Source organism: Salvelinus fontinalis, chromosome 15 (assembly GCF_029448725.1).
Source record: "Salvelinus fontinalis isolate EN_2023a chromosome 15, ASM2944872v1, whole genome shotgun sequence".
NCBI lineage: Eukaryota > Metazoa > Chordata > Actinopteri > Salmoniformes > Salmonidae > Salvelinus > Salvelinus fontinalis.
In genome coordinates, this window is record NC_074679.1 from 31,130,307 (window position 1) to 31,148,476 (window position 18,170).

Consider the following 18,170-nt stretch of genomic DNA (forward strand, 5'->3'; position numbering starts at 1 on the left):
GTTTGCAATTTCCTGAAATAAGTCTTTGTTCTTGTTGCTTTGAAATGCTAGGATACTGTTATGCAACTTCAATGATCTAAGAATGCGAGACCCGTGAAATATTGTGTCTGATTCTGCATCACAAGATTGAGGGATAGCGTCTCTTCATACTTGTTCAATATCACTAGCTTTCCTCATTCGGACCGGTTCACAAATTTGATGTCTATTGTTGCAAAACAACGTCTGAATGATGTCATATAGGATTTTGTGGAGTAGAGTGTGTCGCATAATGGATAAGGTGTTTGACTTCAAATCAGAAGATTGAGGGTTTGACTCTCCTCATTGTTGTTTAATTTCATTAGCTCAGCAATTTTGGACATGTTCGCAATTTCCCAAGATAAGGCTTTGTTCTTCTTGCTTTGAAAAGCTAGGACATTGTTATACAATTTAATAATCTCAGAGTGCGAGGCCTGAGAAATATTGTGTCTGATTCTGCATCACAAGATTGAGGGATAGCGTCTCTTCGTACTTGTTCAATATCACTAGCTTTCCTCATTCGGACCGGTTCACAATTTTGAAGGAGTATATTAAGTAACAGGCTGCGTGGCCTAATGGATAAGGCGTCTGACTTCGAATCAGAAGATTGAGGGTTCGAGTCCCTTCGTGGCCATTTAATTTCATAAACTCAGTTCATTTAGACTTGTTTGCAATTTCCTGAAATAACTCTTTGTTCTTCTTGCTTTGAAAAGCTAGGACATTGTTATACAATTTAATAATCTAAGAGTGCGAGGCCTGAGTAATATTGTGTCTGATTATGCATCACAAGATTGAGGGATAGCGTCTCTTCGTACTTGTTCAATATCACTAGCTTTCCTCATTCGGACAGGTGCGCAATTTTCATGTCTATTGTGGAAAAACAACGTCTGCATGATGTCATATAGGAGTATATGTAACAGGCTGCGTGGCTTAATGGATAAGGCGTCTGACTTCGAATCAGAAGATTGAGGGTTCGAGTCCCTTCGTGGTCGTTTAATTTCATAAACGCAGTTCATTTAGACTTGTTTGCAATTTCCTGAAATAAGTCTTTGTTCTTGTTGCTTTGAAATGCTAGGATATTGTTATGCAACTTCAATGATCTAAGAATGCGAGACCCGTGAAATATTGTGTCTGATTCTGCATCACAAGATTGAGGGATAGCGTCTCTTCATACTTGTTCAATATCACTAGCTTTCCTCATTCGGACCGGTTCACAAATTTGATGTCTATTGTTGCAAAACAACGTCTGAATGATGTCATATAGGATTATGTGGAGTAGAGTGTGTCGCATAATGGATAAGGTGTTTGACTTCAAATCAGAAGATTGAGGGTTTGACTCTCCTCATTGTTGTTTAATTTCATTAGCTCAGCAATTTTGGACATGTTCGCAATTTCCCGAGATAAGGCTTTGTTCTTCTTGCTTTGAAAAGCTAGGACATTGTTATACAATTTAATAATCTAAGAGTGCGAGGCCTGAGTAATATTGTGTCTGATTATGCATCACAAGATTGAGGGATAGCGTCTCTTCGTACTTGTTCAATATCACTAGCTTTCCTCATTCGGACAGGTTCGCAATTTTCATGTCTATTGTGGCAAAACAACGTCTGCATGATGTCATGTAGGAATATATGTAACAGGCTCCTTGGCCTAATGGATAAGGCGTCTGACTTCGAATCAGAAGGTTGAGGGTTCGAGTCCCTTCGTGATCGTTTAATTTCATAAACGCAGTTAATTTAGACTTGTTTGCAATTTCCTGAAATAAGTCTTTGTTCTTGTTGCTTTGAAATGCTAGGATACTGTTATGCAACTTCAATGATCTAAGAATGCGAGACCCGTGAAATATTGTGTCTGATTCTGCATCACAAGATTGAGGGATAGCGTCTCTTCATACTTGTTCAATATCACTAGCTTTCCTCATTCGGACCGGTTCACAAATTTGATGTCTATTGTTGCAAAACAACGTCTGAATGATGTCATATAGGATTTTGTGGAGTAGAGTGTGTCGCATAATGGATAAGGTGTTTGACTTCAAATCAGAAGATTGAGGGTTTGACTCTCCTCATTGTTGTTTAATTTCATTAGCTCAGCAATTTTGGACATGTTCGCAATTTCCCGAGATAAGGCTTTGTTCTTCTTGCTTTGAAAAGCTAGGACATTGTTATACAATTTAATAATCTCAGAGTGCGAGGCCTGAGAAATATTGTGTCTGATTCTGCATCACAAGATTGAGGGATAGCGTCTCTTCGTACTTGTTCAATATCACTAGCTTTCCTCATTCGGACCGGTTCACAATTTTGAAGGAGTATATTAAGTAACAGGCTGCGTGGCCTAATGGATAAGGCGTCTGACTTCGAATCAGAAGATTGAGGGTTCGAGTCCCTTCGTGGCCATTTAATTTCATAAACTCAGTTCATTTAGACTTGTTTGCAATTTCCTGAAATAACTCTTTGTTCTTCTTGCTTTGAAAAGCTAGGACATTGTTATACAATTTAATAATCTAAGAGTGCGAGGCCTGAGTAATATTGTGTCTGATTATGCATCACAAGATTGAGGGATAGCGTCTCTTCGTACTTGTTCAATATCACTAGCTTTCCTCATTCGGACAGGTGCGCAATTTTCATGTCTATTGTGGAAAAACAACGTCTGCATGATGTCATATAGGAGTATATGTAACAGGCTGCGTGGCTTAATGGATAAGGCGTCTGACTTCGAATCAGAAGATTGAGGGTTCGAGTCCCTTCGTGGTCGTTTAATTTCATAAACGCAGTTCATTTAGACTTGTTTGCAATTTCCTGAAATAAGTCTTTGTTCTTGTTGCTTTGAAATGCTAGGATATTGTTATGCAACTTCAATGATCTAAGAATGCGAGACCCGTGAAATATTGTGTCTGATTCTGCATCACAAGATTGAGGGATAGCGTCTCTTCATACTTGTTCAATATCACTAGCTTTCCTCATTCGGACCGGTTCACAAATTTGATGTCTATTGTTGCAAAACAACGTCTGAATGATGTCATATAGGATTATGTGGAGTAGAGTGTGTCGCATAATGGATAAGGTGTTTGACTTCAAATCAGAAGATTGAGGGTTTGACTCTCCTCATTGTTGTTTAATTTCAATAGCTCAGCAATTTTGGACATGTTCGCAATTTCCCGAGATAAGGCTTTGTTCTTCTTGCTTTGAAAAGCTAGGACATTGTTATACAATTTAATAATCTAAGAGTGCGAGGCCTGAGTAATATTGTGTCTGATTATGCATCACAAGATTGAGGGATAGCGTCTCTTCGTACTTGTTCAATATCACTAGCTTTCCTCATTCGGACAGGTTCGCAATTTTCATGTCTATTGTGGCAAAACAACGTCTGCATGATGTCATGTAGGAATATATGTAACAGGCTGCTTGGCCTAATGGATAAGGCGTCTGACTTCGAATCAGAAGGTTGAGGGTTCGAGTCCCTTCGTGATCGTTTAATTTCATAAACTTTGTTAATTTACACTTGTTTGCAATGTCCTGAAATAAGTCTTTGTTCTTGTTGCTTTGAAATGCTAGGATATTGTTATGCAACTTCAATGATCTAAGAATGCGAGACCCGTGAAATATTGTGTCTGATTCTGCATCACAAGATTGAGGGATAGCGTCTCTTCATACTTGTTCAATATCACTAGCTTTCCTCATTCGGACCGGTTCACAAATTTGATGTCTATTGTTGCAAAACAACGTCTGAATGATGTCATATAGGATTATGTGGAGTAGAGTGTGTCGCATAATGGATAAGGTGTTTGACTTCAAATCAGAAGATTGAGGGTTTGACTCTCCTCATTGTTGTTTAATTTCATTAGCTCAGCAATTTTGGACATGTTCGCAATTTCCCGAGATAAGGCTTTGTTCTTCTTGCTTTGAAAAGCTAGGACATTGTTATACAATTTAATAATCTAAGAGTGCGAGGCCTGAGTAATATTGTGTCTGATTATGCATCACAAGATTGAGGGATAGCGTCTCTTCGTACTTGTTCAATATCACTAGCTTTCCTCATTCGGACAGGTTCGCAATTTTCATGTCTATTGTGGCAAAACAACGTCTGCATGATGTCATATAGGAGCATATGTAACAGGTTGCGTGGCTTAATGGATAAGGCGTCTGACTTCGAATCAGAAGGTTGAGGGTTCGAGTCCCTTCGTGATCGTTTAATTTCATAAACTTTGTTAATTTACACTTGTTTGCAATGTCCTGAAATAAGTCTTTGTTCTTGTTGCTTTGAAATGCTAGGATATTGTTATGCAACTTCAATGATCTAAGAATGCGAGACCCGTGAAATATTGTGTCTGATTCTGCATCACAAGATTGAGGGATAGCGTCTCTTCATACTTGTTCAATATCACTAGCTTTCCTCATTCGGACCGGTTCACAAATTTGATGTCTATTGTTGCAAAACAACGTCTGAATGATGTCATATAGGATTATGTGGAGTAGAGTGTGTCGCATAATGGATAAGGTGTTTGACTTCAAATCAGAAGATTGAGGGTTTGACTCTCCTCATTGTTGTTTAATTTCATTAGCTCAGCAATTTTGGACATGTTCGCAATTTCCCGAGATAAGGCTTTGTTCTTCTTGCTTTGAAAAGCTAGGACATTGTTATACAATTTAATAATCTAAGAGTGCGAGGCCTGAGTAATATTGTGTCTGATTATGCATCACAAGATTGAGGGATAGCGTCTCTTCGTACTTGTTCAATATCACTAGCTTTCCTCATTCGGACAGGTTCGCAATTTTCATGTCTATTGTGGCAAAACAACGTCTGCATGATGTCATATAGGAGCATATGTAACAGGTTGCGTGGCTTAATGGATAAGGCGTCTGACTTCGAATCAGAAGGTTGAGGGTTCGAGTCCCTTCGTGGTCGTTTAATTTCATAAATGCAGTTAATTTACACTTGTTTGCAATGTCCTGAAATAAGTCTTTTTTCTTGTTGCTTTGAAATGCTAGGATATTGTTATGCAACTTCAATGATCTAAGAATGCGAGACCCGTGAAATATTGTGTCTGATTCTGCATCACAAGATTGAGGGATAGCGTCTCTTCATACTTGTTCAATATCACTAGCTTTCCTCATTCGGACCGGTTCACAAATTTGATGTCTATTGTTGCAAAACAACATCTGAATGATGTCATATAGGATTATGTGGAGTAGAGTGTGTCGCATAATGGATAAGGTGTTTGACTTCAAATCAGAAGATTGAGGGTTTGACTCTCCTCATTGTTGTTTAATTTCATTAGCTCAGCAATTTTGGACATGTTCGCAATTTCCCGAGATAAGTCTTTGTTCTTCTTGCTTTGAAAAGCTAGGACATTGTTATACAATTTAATAATCTAAGAGTGCGAGGCCTGAGTAATATTGTGTCTGATTATGCATCACAAGATTGAGGGATAGCGTCTCTTCGTACTTGTTCAATATCACTAGCTTTCCTCATTCGGACAGGTTCGCAATTTTCATGTCTATTGTGGCAAAACAACGTCTGCATGATGTCATGTAGGAATATATGTAACAGGCTGCTTCGACTAATGGATAAGGCGTCTGACTTCGAATCAGAAGGTTGAGGGTTCGAGTCCCTTCGTGATTGTTTAATTTCATAAACGCAGTTAATTTAGACTTTTTGCAATTTCCTGAAATAAGTCTTTGTTCTTGTTGCTTTGAAATGCTAGGATATTGTTATGCAACTTCAATGATCTAAGAATGCGAGACCCGTGAAATATTGTGTCTGATTCTGCATCACAAGATTGAGGGATAGCGTCTCTTCATACTTGTTCAATATCACTAGCTTTCCTCATTCGGACCGGTTCACAAATTTGATGTCTATTGTCGCAAAACAACGTCTGAATGATGTCATATAGGATTATGTGGAGTAGAGTGTGTCGCATAATGGATAAGGTGTTTGACTTCAAATCAGAAGATTGAGGGTTTTACTCTCCTCATTGTTGCTTAATTTCATTAGCTCAGCAATTTTGGACATGTTCGCAATTTCCCGAGATAAGGCTTTGTTCTTCTTGCTTTGAAAAGCTAGGACATTGTTATACAATTTAATAATCTAAGAGTGCGAGGCCTGAGAAATATTGTGTCTGATTCTGCATCACAAGATTGAGGGATAGCGTCTCTTCGTACTTGTTCAATATCACTAGCTTTCCTCATTCGGACCGGTTCACAATTTTGAAGGAGTATATAAAGTAACAGGCTGCGTGGCCTAATGGATAAGGCGTCTGACTTCGAATCAGAAGATTGAGGGTTCGAGTCCCTTCGTGGTCGTTTAATTTCATAAACGCAGTTCATTTAGACTTGTTTGCAATTTCCTGAAATAACTCTTTGTTCTTGTTGCTTTGAAATGCTAGGATATTGTTATGCAACTTCAATGATCTAAGAATGCGAGACCCGTGAAATATTGTGTCTGATTCTGCATCACAAGATTGAGGGATAGCGTCTCTTCATACTTGTTCAATATCACTAGCTTTCCTCATTCGGACCGGTTCACAAATTTGATGTCTATTGTTGCAAAACAACGTCTAAATGATGTCATATAGGATTATGTGGAGTAGAGTGTGTCGCATAATGGATAAGGTGTTTGACTTCAAATCAGAAGATTGAGGGTTTGACTCTCCTCATTGTTGTTTAATTTCATTAGCTCAGCAATTTTGGACATGTTCGCAATTTCCCGAGATAAGGCTTTGTTCTTCTTGCTTTGAAAAGCTAGGACATTGTTATACAATTTAATAATCTAAGAGTGCGAGGCCTGAGAAATATTGTGTCTGATTCTGCATCACAAGATTGAGGGATAGCGTCTCTTCGTACTTGTTCAATATCACTAGCTTTCCTCATTCGGACCGGTTCACAATTTTGAAGGAGTATATTAAGTAACAGGCTGCGTGGCCTAATGGATAAGGCGTCTACCTTCGAATCAGAAGATTGAGGGTTCGAGTCCCTTCGTGGTCGTTTAATTTCATAAACGCAGTTCATTTAGACTTGTTTGCAATTTCCTGAAATAACTCTTTGTTCTTGTTGCTTTGAAATGCTAGGATATTGTTATGCAACTTCAATGATCTAAGAATGCGAGACCCGTGAAATATTGTGTCTGATTCTGCATCACAAGATTGAGGGATAGCGTCTCTTCATACTTGTTCAATATCACTAGCTTTCCTCATTCGGACCGGTTCACAAATTTGATGTCTATTGTTGCAAAACAACGTCTAAATGATGTCATATAGGATTATGTGGAGTAGAGTGTGTCGCATAATGGATAAGGTGTTTTACTTCAAATCAGAAGATTGAGGGTTTGACTCTCCTCATTGTTGTTTAATTTCATTAGCTCAGCAATTTTGGACATGTTCGCAATTTCCCGAGATAAGGCTTTGTTCTTCTTGCTTTGAAAAGCTAGGACATTGTTATACAATTTAATAATCTAAGAGTGCGAGGCCTGAGAAATATTGTGTCTGATTCTGCATCACAAGATTGAGGGATAGCGTCTCTTCGTACTTGTTCAATATCACTAGCTTTCCTCATTCGGACCGGTTCACAATTTTGAAGGAGTATATTAAGTAACAGGCTGCGTGGCCTAATGGATAAGGCGTCTGACTTCGAATCAGAAGATTGAGGGTTCGAGTCCCTTCGTGGTCGTTTAATTTCATAAACGCAGTTCATTTAGACTTGTTTGCAATTTCCTGAAATAACTCTTTGTTCTTGTTGCTTTGAAATGCTAGGATATTGTTATGCAACTTCAATGATCTAAGAATGCGAGACCTGTGAAATATTGTGTCTGATTCTGCATCACAAGATTGAGGGATAGCGTCTCTTCATACTTGTTCAATATCACTAGCTTTCCTCATTCGGACCGGTTCACAAATTTGATGTCTATTGTTGCAAAACAACGTCTAAATGATGTCATATAGGATTATGTGGAGTAGAGTGTGTCGCATAATGGATAAGGTGTTTGACTTCAAATCAGAAGATTGAGGGTTTGACTCTCCTCATTGTTGTTTAATTTCATTAGCTCAGCAATTTTGGACATGTTCGCAATTTCCCGAGATAAGGCTTTGTTCTTCTTGCTTTGAAAAGCTAGGACATTGTTATATAATTTAATAATCTAAGAGTGCGAGGCCTGAGAAATATTGTGTCTGATTCTGCATCACAAGATTGAGGGATAGCGTCTCTTCGTACTTGTTCAATATCACTAGCTTTCCTCATTCGGACCGGTTCACAATTTTGAAGGAGTATATTAAGAAACAGGCTGCGTGGCCTAATGGATAAGGCGTCTGACTTCGAATCAGAAGATTGAGGGTTCGAGTCCCTTCGTGGTCGTTTAATTTCATAAACGCAGTTCATTTAGACTTGTTTGCAATTTCCTGAAATAACTCTTTGTTCTTGTTGCTTTGAAATGCTAGGATATTGTTATGCAACTTCAAAAATCTAAGAATGCGAGACCCGTAAAATATTGTGTCTGATTCTGCATCACAAGATTGAGGGATAGCGTCTCTTCATACTTGTTCAATATCACTAGCTTTCCTCATTCGGACCGGTTCACAAATTTGATGTCTATTGTTGCAAAACAACGTCTAAATGATGTCATATAGGATTATGTGGAGTAGAGTGTGTCGCATAATGGATAAGGTGTTTTACTTCAAATCAGAAGATTGAGGGTTTGACTCTCCTCATTGTTGTTTAATTTCATTAGCTCAGCAATTTTGGACATGTTCGCAATTTCCCGAGATAAGGCTTTGTTCTTCTTGCTTTGAAAAGCTAGGACATTGTTATACAATTTAATAATCTAAGAGTGCGAGGCCTGAGAAATATTGTGTCTGATTCTGCATCACAAGATTGAGGGATAGCGTCTCTTCGTACTTGTTCAATATCACTAGCTTTCCTCATTCGGACCGGTTCACAATTTTGAAGGAGTATATTAAGAAACAGGCTGCGTGGCCTAATGGATAAGGCGTCTGACTTCGAATCAGAAGATTGAGGGTTTGAGTCCCTTCGTGGTCGTTTAATTTCATAAACGCAGTTCATTTAGACTTGTTTGCAATTTCCTGAAATAACTCTTTGTTCTTGTTGCTTTGAAATGCTAGGATATTGTTATGCAACTTCAATGATCTAAGAATGCGAGACCCGTAAAATATTGTGTCTGATTCTGCATCACAAGATTGAGGGATAGCGTCTCTTCATACTTGTTCAATATCACTAGCTTTCCTCATTCGGACCGGTTCACAAATTTGATGTCTATTGTTGCAAAACAACGTCTAAATGATGTCATATAGGATTATGTGGAGTAGAGTGTGTCGCATAATGGATAAGGTGTTTTACTTCAAATCAGAAGATTGAGGGTTTGACTCTCCTCATTGTTGTTTAATTTCATTAGCTCAGCAATTTTGGACATGTTCGCAATTTCCCGAGATAAGGCTTTGTTCTTCTTGCTTTGAAAAGCTAGGACATTGTTATACAATTTAATAATCTAAGAGTGCGAGGCCTGAGAAATATTGTGTCTGATTCTGCATCACAAGATTGAGGGATAGCGTCTCTTCGTACTTGTTCAATATCACTAGCTTTCCTCATTCGGACCGGTTCACAATTTTGAAGGAGTATATTAAGTAACAGGCTGCGTGGCCTAATGGATAAGGCGTCTGACTTCGAATCAGAAGATTGAGGGTTTGAGTCCCTTCGTGGTCGTTTAATTTCATAAACGCAGTTCATTTAGACTTGTTTGCAATTTCCTGAAATAACTCTTTGTTCTTGTTGCTTTGAAATGCTAGGATATTGTTATGCAACTTCAATGATCTAAGAATGCGAGACCCGTGAAATATTGTGTCTGATTCTGCATCACAAGATTGAGGGATAGCGTCTCTTCATACTTGTTCAATATCACTAGCTTTCCTCATTCGGACCGGTTCACAAATTTGATGTCTATTGTTGCAAAACAACGTCTAAATGATGTCATATAGGATTATGTGGAGTAGAGTGTGTCGCATAATGGATAAGGTGTTTGACTTCAAATCAGAAGATTGAGGGTTTGACTCTCCTCATTGTTGTTTAATTTCATTAGCTCAGCAATTTTGGACATGTTCGCAATTTCCCGAGATAAGGCTTTGTTCTTCTTGCTTTGAAAAGCTAGGACATTGTTATACAATTTAATAATCTAAGAGTGCGAGGCCTGAGAAATATTGTGTCTGATAATGCATCACAAGATTGAGGGATAGCGTCTCTTCGTACTTGTTCAATATCACTAGCTTTCCTCATTCGGACCGGTTCACAATTTTGAAGGAGTATATTAAGTAACAGGCTGCGTGGCCTAATGGATAAGGCGTCTGACTTCGAATCAGAAGATTGAGCGTTCGAGTCCCTTCGTGGTTGTTTAATTTCATAAACGCAGTTCATTTAGACTTGTTTGCAATTTCCTGAAATAACTCTTTGTTCTTGTTGCTTTGAAATGCTAGGATATTGTTATGCAACTTCAATGATCTAAGAATGCGAGACCCGTGAAATATTGTGTCTGATTCTGCATTACAAGATTGAGGGATAGCGTCTCTTCATACTTGTTCAATATCACTAGCTTTCCTCATTCGGACCGGTTCACAAATTTGATGTCTATTGTTGCAAAACAACGTCTGAATGATGTCATATAGGATTATGTGGAGTAGAGTGTGTCGCATAATGGATAAGGTGTTTGACTTCAAATCAGAAGCTGGAGGGTTTGACTCTCCTCATTGTTGTTTAATTTCATTAGCTCAGCAATTTTGGACATGTTCGCAATTTCCCGAGATAAGGCTTTGTTCTTCTTGCTTTGAAAAGCTAGGACATTGTAATATAATTTAATAATCTAAGAGTGCATGGCCTGAGTAATATTGTGTCTGATTATGCATCACAAGATTGAGGGATAGCGTCTCTTCGTACTTGTTCAATATCACTAGCTTTCCTCATTCGGACAGGTTTGCAATTTTCATGTCTATTGTGGCAAAACAACGTCTGCATGATGTCATATAGCAGTATATGGAACAGGCTGCGTGGCTTAATGGATAAGGTGTCTGACTTCGAATCAGAAGATTGAGGGTTCGAGTTCATTCGTGGTCGTTTAATTTCATAAATGCAGTTAATTTACACTTGTTTGCAATGTCCTGAAATAAGTCTTTTTTCTTGTTGCTTTGAAATGCTAGGATATTGTTATGCAACTTCAATGATCTAAGAATGCGAGACCCGTGAAATATTGTGTCTGATTCTGCATCACAAGATTGAGGGATAGCGTCTCTTCATACTTGTTCAATATCACTTGCTTTCCTCATTCGGACCGGTTCACAAATTTGATGTCTATTGTTGCAAAACAACGTCTGAATGATGTCATATAGGATTATGTGGAGTAGAGTGTGTCGCATAATGGATAAGGTGTTTGACTTCAAATCAGAAGATTGAGGGTTTGACTCTCCTCATTGTTGTTTCATTTCATTAGCTCAGCAATTTTGGACATGTTCGCAATTTCCCGAGATAAGGCTTTGTTCTTCTTGCTTTGAAAAGCTAGGACATTGTTATACAATTTAATAATCTAAGAGTGCGAGGCCTGAGTAATATTGTGTCTGATTATGCATCACAAGATTGAGGGATAGCGTCTCTTCGTACTTGTTCAATATCACTAGCTTTCCTCATTCGGACAGGTTCGCAATTTTCATGTCTATTGTGGCAAAACAACGTCTGCATGATGTCATGTAGGAATATATGTAACAGGCTGCTTGGCCTAATGGATAAGGCGTCTGACTTCGAATCAGAAGGTTGATGGTTCGAGTCCCTTCGTGATCGTTTAATTTCATAAACTTTGTTAATTTAGACTTGTTTGCAATTTCCTGAAATAAGTCTTTGTTCTTGTTGCTTTGAAATGCTAGGATATTGTTATGCTACTTCAATGATCTAAGAATGCGAGACCCGTGAAATATTGTGTCTGATTCTGCATCACAAGATTGAGGGATAGCGTCTCTTCATACTTGTTCAATATCACTAGCTTTCCTCATTCGGACCGGTTCACAAATTTGATGTCTATTCTTGCAAAACAACGTCTGAAGGATGTCATATAGGATTATGTGGTGTAGAGTGTGTCGCATAATGGATAAGGTGTTTGACTTCAAATCAGAAGATTGAGGGTTTGACTCTCCTCATTGTTGTTTGATTTCATTAGCTGAGCAATTTTGGACATGTTCGCAATTTCCCGAGATAAGGCTTTGTTCTTCTTGCTTTGAAAAGCTAGGACATTGTTATACAATTTAATAATCTAAGAGTGCGAGGCCTGAGTAATATTGTGTCTGATTATGCATCTCAAGATTGAGGGATAGTGTCTCTTCGTACTTGTTCAATATCACTAGCTTTCCTCATTCGGACAGGTTCGCAATTATCATGTCTATTGTTGCAAAACAACGTCTGCATAATGTCATATAGGAGTATATGTAACAGGCTGCGTGGCCTAATGGATAAGGCGTCTGACTTCGAATCAGAAGATTGAGGGTTCGAGTCCCTTCGTAGTCGTTTAATTTCATAAACGCAGTTCATTTAGACTTGTTTGTAATTTCCTGATATAAGTCTTTGTTCTTGTTGCTTTGAAATGCTAGGATATTGTTATGCAACTTCAATGATCTAAGAATGCGAGACCCGTGAAATATTATGTCTGATTCTGCATCACAAGATTGAGGGATAGCGTCTCTTCATACTTGTTCAATATCACTAGCTTTCCTCATTCGGACCGGTTCACAAATTTGATGTCTATTGTTGCAAAACAACATCTGAATGATGTCATATAGGATTATGTGGAGTAGAGTGTGTCGCATAATGGATAAGGTGTTTGACTTCAAATCAGAAGATTGAGGGTTTGACTCTCCTCATTGTTGTTTAATTTCATTAGCTCAGCAATTTTGGACATGTTCGCAATTTCCCGAGATAAGGCTTTGTTCTTCTTGCTTTGAAAAGCTAGGACATTGTTATACAATTTAATAATCTAAGAGTGCGAGGCCTGAGTAATATTGTGTCTGATTATGCATCACAAGATTGAGGGATAGCGTCTCTTCGTACTTGTTCAATATCACTAGCTTTCCTCATTCGGACAGGTTCGCAATTTTCATGTCTATTGTGGCAAAACAACGTCTGCATGATGTCATGTAGGAATATATGTAACAGGCTGCTTGGCCTAATGGATAAGGCGTCTGACTTCGAATCAGAAGGTTGAGGGTTCGAGTCCCTTCGTGATCGTTTAATTTCATAAACTTTGTTAATTTAGACTTGTTTGCAATTTCCTGAAATAAGTCTTTGTTCTTGTTGCTTTGAAATGCTAGGATATTGTTATGCTACTTCAATGATCTAAGAATGCGAGACCCGTGAAATATTGTGTCTGATTCTGCATCACAAGATTGAGGGATAGCGTCTCTTCATACTTGTTCAATATCACTAGCTTTCCTCATTCGGACCGGTTCACAAATTTGATGTCTATTGTTGCAAAACAACGTCTGAATGATGTCATATAGGATTATGTGGTGTAGAGTGTGTCGCATAATGGATAAGGTGTTTGACTTCAAATCAGAAGATTGAGGGTTTGACTCTCCTCATTGTTGTTTAATTTCATTAGCTCAGCAATTTTGGACATGTTCGCAATTTCCCGAGATAAGGCTTTGTTCTTCTTGCTTTGAAAAGCTAGGACACTGTTATACAATTTAATAATCTAAGAGTGCGAGGCCTGAGAAATATTGTGTCTGATAATGCATCACAAGATTGAGGGATAGCGTCTCTTCGTACTTGTTCAATATCACTAGCTTTCCTCATTCGGACCGGTTCACAATTTTGAAGGAGTATATTAAGTAACAGGCTGCGTGGCCTAATGGATAAGGCGTCTGACTTCGAATCAGAAGATTGAGGGTTCGAGTCCCTTCGTGGTTGTTTAATTTCATAAACGCAGTTCATTTAGACTTGTTTGCAATTTCCTGAAATAACTCTTTGTTCTTGTTGCTTTGAAATGCTAGGATATTGTTATGCAACTTCAATGATCTAAGAATGCGAGACCCGTGAAATATTGTGTCTGATTCTGCATTACAAGATTGAGGGATAGCGTCTCTTCATACTTGTTCAATATCACTAGCTTTCCTCATTCGGACCGGTTCACAAATTTGATGTCTATTGTTGCAAAACAACGTCTGAATGATGTCATATAGGATTATGTGGAGTAGAGTGTGTCGCATAATGGATAAGGTGTTTGACTTCAAATCAGAAGCTGGAGGGTTTGACTCTCCTCATTGTTGTTTAATTTCATTAGCTCAGCAATTTTGGACATGTTCGCAATTTCCCGAGATAAGGCTTTGTTCTTCTTGCTTTGAAAAGCTAGGACATTGTAATATAATTTAATAATCTAAGAGTGCATGGCCTGAGTAATATTGTGTCTGATTATGCATCACAAGATTGAGGGATAGCGTCTCTTCGTACTTGTTCAATATCACTAGCTTTCCTCATTCGGACAGGTTTGCAATTTTCATGTCTATTGTGGCAAAACAACGTCTGCATGATGTCATATAGGAGGATATGGAACAGGCTGCGTGGCTTAATGGATAAGGTGTCTGACTTCGAATCAGAAGATTGAGGGTTCGAGTTCATTCGTGGTCGTTTAATTTCATAAATGCAGTAAATTTACACTTGTTTGCAATGTCCTGAAATAAGTCTTTTTTCTTGTTGCTTTGAAATGCTAGGATATTGTTATGCAACTTCAATGATCTAAGAATGCGAGACCCGTGAAATATTGTGTCTGATTCTGCATCACAAGATTGAGGGATAGCGTCTCTTCATACTTGTTCAATATCACTAGCTTTCCTCATTCGGACCGGTTCACAAATTTGATGTCTATTGTTGCAAAACAACGTCTGAATGATGTCATATAGGATTATGTGGAGTAGAGTGTGTCGCATAATGGATAAGGTGTTTGACTTCAAATCAGAAGATTGAGGGTTTGACTCTCCTCATTGTTGTTTAATTTCATTAGCTCAGCAATTTTGGACATGTTCGCAATTTCCCGAGATAAGGCTTTGTTCTTCTTGCTTTGAAAAGCTAGGACATTGTTATACAATTTAATAATCTAAGAGTGCGAGGCCTGAGTAATATTGTGTCTGATTATGCATCACAAGATTGAGGGATAGCGTCTCTTCGTACTTGTTCAATATCACTAGCTTTCCTCATTCGGACAGGTTCGCAATTTTCATGTCTATTGTGGCAAAACAACGTCTGCATGATGTCATGTAGGAATATATGTAACAGGCTGCTTGGCCTAATGGATAAGGCGTCTGACTTCGAATCAGAAGGTTGAGGGTTCGAGTCCCTTCGTGATCGTTTAATTTCATAAACTTTGTTAATTTAGTCTTGTTTGCAATTTCCTGAAATAAGTCTTTGTTCTTGTTGCTTTGAAATGCTAGGATATTGTTATGCTACTTCAATGATCTAAGAATGCGAGACCCGTGAAATATTGTGTCTGATTCTGCATCACAAGATTGAGGGATAGCGTCTCTTCATACTTGTTCAATATCACTAGCTTTCCTCATTCGGACCGGTTCACAAATTTGATGTCTATTGTTGCAAAACAACGTCTGAATGATGTCATATAGGATTATGTGGTGTAGAGTGTGTCGCATAATGGATAAGGTGTTTGACTTCAAATCAGAAGATTGAGGGTTTGACTCTCCTCATTGTTGTTTGATTTCATTAGCTGAGCAATTTTGGACATGTTCGCAATTTCCCGAGATAAGGCTTTGTTCTTCTTGCTTTGAAAAGCTAGGACATTGTTATACAATTTAATAATCTAAGAGTGCGAGGCCTGAGTAATATTGTGTCTGATTATGCATCTCAAGATTGAGGGATAGTGTCTCTTCGTACTTGTTCAATATCACTAGCTTTCCTCATTCGGACCGGTTCGCAATTATCATGTCTATTGTTGCAAAACAACGTCTGCATAATGTCATATAGGAGTATATGTAACAGGCTGCGTGGCCTAATGGATAAGGCGTCTGACTTCGAATCAGAAGATTGAGGGTTCGAGTCCCTTCGTAGTTGTTTAATTTCATAAACGCAGTTCATTTAGACTTGTTTGCAATTTCCTGAAATAAGTCTTTGTTCTTGTTGCTTTGAAATGCTAGGATATTGTTATGCAACTTCAATGATCTAAGAATGCGAGACCCGTGAAATATTATGTCTGATTCTGCATCACAAGATTGAGGGATAGCGTCTCTTCATACTTGTTCAATATCACTAGCTTTCCTCATTCGGACCGGTTCACAAATTTGATGTCTATTGTTGCAAAACAACATCTGAATGATGTCATATAGGATTATGTGGAGTAGAGTGTGTCGCATAATGGATAAGGTGTTTGACTTCAAATCAGAAGATTGAGGGTTTGACTCTCCTCATTGTTGTTTAATTTCATTAGCTCAGCAATTTTGGACATGTTCGCAATTTCCCGAGATAAGGCTTTGTTCTTCTTGCTTTGAAAAGCTATTACATTGTTATACAATTTAATAATCTAAGAGTGCGAGGCCTGAGTAATATTGTGTCTGATTATGCATCTCAAGATTGAGGGATAGTGTCTCTTCGTACTTGTTCAATATCACTAGCTTTCCTCATTCGGACAGTTTCGCAATTATCATGTCTATTGTTGCAAAACAACGTCTGCATAATGTCATATAGGAGTATATGTAACAGGCTGCGTGGCCTAATGGATAAGGTGTCTGACTTTGAATCAGAAGATTGAGGGTTCGAGTCCCTTCGTAGTTGTTTAATTTCATAAACGCAGTTCATTTAGACTTGTTTGCAATTTCCTGAAATAAGTCTTTGTTCTTGTTGCTTTGAAATGCTAGGATATTGTTATGCAACTTCAATGATCTAAGAATGCGAGACCCGTGAAATATTATGTCTGATTGTGCATCACAAGATTGAGGGATAGCGTCTCTTCATACTTGTTCAATATCACTAGCTTTCCTCATTCGGACCGGTTCACAAATTTGATGTCTATTGTTGCAAAACAACATCTGAATGATGTCATATAGGATTATGTGGTGTAGAGTGTGTCGCATAATGGATAAGGTGTTTGACTTCAAATCAGAAGATTGAGGGTTTGACTCTCCTCATTGTTTGATTTCATTAGCTGAGCAATTTTGGACATGTTCGCAATTTCCCGAGATAAGGCTTTGTTCTTCTTGCTTTGAAAAGCTAGGACATTGTTATACAATTTAATAATCTAAGAGTGCAAGGCCTGAGTAATATTGTGTCTGATTATGCATCTCAAGATTGAGGGATAGTGTCTCTTCGTACTTGTTCAATATCACTAGCTTTCCTCATTCGGACAGGTTCGCAATTATCATGTCTATTGTTGCAAAACAACGTCTGCATAATGTCATATAGGAGTATATGTAACAGGCTGCGTGGCCTAATGGATAAGGCGTCTGATTTCGAATCAGAAGATTGAGGGTTCGAGTCCCTTCGTAGTCATTTAATTTCATAAACGCAGTTCATTTAGACTTGTTTGCAATTTCCTGAAATAAGTCTTTCTTCTTGTTGCTTTGAAATGCTAGGATATTGTTATGCAACTTCAATGATCTAAGAATGCGAGACCCGTGAAATATTATGTCTGATTCTGCATCACAAGATTGAGGGATAGCGTCTCTTCATACTTGTTCAATATCACTAGCTTTCCTCATTCGGACCGGTTCACAAATTTGATGTCTATTGTTGCAAAACAACATCTGAATGATGTCATATAGGATTATGTGGAGTAGAGTGTGTCGCATAATGGATAAGGTGTTTGTCTTCAAATCAGAAGATTGAGGGTTTGACTCTCCTCATTGTTGTTTAATTTCATTAGCTCAGCAATTTTGGACATGTTCGCAATTTCCCGAGATAAGGCTTTGTTCTTCTTGCTTTGAAAAGCTAGGACATTGTTATAAAATTTAATAATCTAAGAGTGCGAGGCCTGAGTAATATTGTGTCTGATTATGCATCACAAGATTGAGGGATAGCGTCTCTTCGTACTTGTTCAATATCACTAGCTTTCCTCATTCGGACAGGTTCGCAATTTTCATGTCTATTGTGGCAAAACAACGTCTGAATGATGTCATATAGAAGTATGTGTAA

At 38.2% G+C, this 18,170-nt stretch overlaps 19 non-coding genes across 19 annotated transcripts; all 19 read left to right on the top strand.

Moving 5' to 3' along the window:
• The first annotated feature begins 576 nt into the window (after positions 1-576).
• On the top strand, positions 577-649 carry trnar-ucg (transfer RNA arginine (anticodon UCG)). The gene has a single exon. It is a non-coding gene; the product is annotated as a tRNA-Arg (tRNA).
• A 285-nt stretch (positions 650-934) lies between these two features.
• trnar-ucg (transfer RNA arginine (anticodon UCG)) lies at positions 935-1,007 on the top strand. The gene has a single exon. It is a non-coding gene; the product is annotated as a tRNA-Arg (tRNA).
• Positions 1,008-2,332: 1,325 nt separating this feature from the next.
• On the top strand, positions 2,333-2,405 carry trnar-ucg (transfer RNA arginine (anticodon UCG)). The gene has a single exon. It is a non-coding gene; the product is annotated as a tRNA-Arg (tRNA).
• A 285-nt stretch (positions 2,406-2,690) lies between these two features.
• On the top strand, positions 2,691-2,763 carry trnar-ucg (transfer RNA arginine (anticodon UCG)). The gene has a single exon. It is a non-coding gene; the product is annotated as a tRNA-Arg (tRNA).
• A 644-nt stretch (positions 2,764-3,407) lies between these two features.
• trnar-ucg (transfer RNA arginine (anticodon UCG)) lies at positions 3,408-3,480 on the top strand. Its single transcript has one exon. It is a non-coding gene; the product is annotated as a tRNA-Arg (tRNA).
• Positions 3,481-4,124: 644 nt separating this feature from the next.
• On the top strand, positions 4,125-4,197 carry trnar-ucg (transfer RNA arginine (anticodon UCG)). Its single transcript has one exon. It is a non-coding gene; the product is annotated as a tRNA-Arg (tRNA).
• Positions 4,198-4,841: 644 nt separating this feature from the next.
• trnar-ucg (transfer RNA arginine (anticodon UCG)) lies at positions 4,842-4,914 on the top strand. Its single transcript has one exon. It is a non-coding gene; the product is annotated as a tRNA-Arg (tRNA).
• A 1,324-nt stretch (positions 4,915-6,238) lies between these two features.
• Positions 6,239-6,311, top strand: trnar-ucg (transfer RNA arginine (anticodon UCG)). The gene has a single exon. It is a non-coding gene; the product is annotated as a tRNA-Arg (tRNA).
• Positions 6,312-7,600: 1,289 nt separating this feature from the next.
• Positions 7,601-7,673, top strand: trnar-ucg (transfer RNA arginine (anticodon UCG)). Its single transcript has one exon. It is a non-coding gene; the product is annotated as a tRNA-Arg (tRNA).
• Positions 7,674-8,281: 608 nt separating this feature from the next.
• trnar-ucg (transfer RNA arginine (anticodon UCG)) lies at positions 8,282-8,354 on the top strand. Its single transcript has one exon. It is a non-coding gene; the product is annotated as a tRNA-Arg (tRNA).
• Positions 8,355-8,962: 608 nt separating this feature from the next.
• Positions 8,963-9,035, top strand: trnar-ucg (transfer RNA arginine (anticodon UCG)). The gene has a single exon. It is a non-coding gene; the product is annotated as a tRNA-Arg (tRNA).
• A 608-nt stretch (positions 9,036-9,643) lies between these two features.
• On the top strand, positions 9,644-9,716 carry trnar-ucg (transfer RNA arginine (anticodon UCG)). Its single transcript has one exon. It is a non-coding gene; the product is annotated as a tRNA-Arg (tRNA).
• Positions 9,717-12,475: 2,759 nt separating this feature from the next.
• On the top strand, positions 12,476-12,548 carry trnar-ucg (transfer RNA arginine (anticodon UCG)). Its single transcript has one exon. It is a non-coding gene; the product is annotated as a tRNA-Arg (tRNA).
• A 644-nt stretch (positions 12,549-13,192) lies between these two features.
• Positions 13,193-13,265, top strand: trnar-ucg (transfer RNA arginine (anticodon UCG)). Its single transcript has one exon. It is a non-coding gene; the product is annotated as a tRNA-Arg (tRNA).
• Positions 13,266-13,873: 608 nt separating this feature from the next.
• trnar-ucg (transfer RNA arginine (anticodon UCG)) lies at positions 13,874-13,946 on the top strand. Its single transcript has one exon. It is a non-coding gene; the product is annotated as a tRNA-Arg (tRNA).
• A 1,361-nt stretch (positions 13,947-15,307) lies between these two features.
• On the top strand, positions 15,308-15,380 carry trnar-ucg (transfer RNA arginine (anticodon UCG)). The gene has a single exon. It is a non-coding gene; the product is annotated as a tRNA-Arg (tRNA).
• Positions 15,381-16,024: 644 nt separating this feature from the next.
• trnar-ucg (transfer RNA arginine (anticodon UCG)) lies at positions 16,025-16,097 on the top strand. The gene has a single exon. It is a non-coding gene; the product is annotated as a tRNA-Arg (tRNA).
• A 644-nt stretch (positions 16,098-16,741) lies between these two features.
• On the top strand, positions 16,742-16,814 carry trnaq-uug (transfer RNA glutamine (anticodon UUG)). Its single transcript has one exon. It is a non-coding gene; the product is annotated as a tRNA-Gln (tRNA).
• A 641-nt stretch (positions 16,815-17,455) lies between these two features.
• Positions 17,456-17,528, top strand: trnar-ucg (transfer RNA arginine (anticodon UCG)). The gene has a single exon. It is a non-coding gene; the product is annotated as a tRNA-Arg (tRNA).
• The last annotated feature ends 642 nt before the right edge of the window (positions 17,529-18,170 follow it).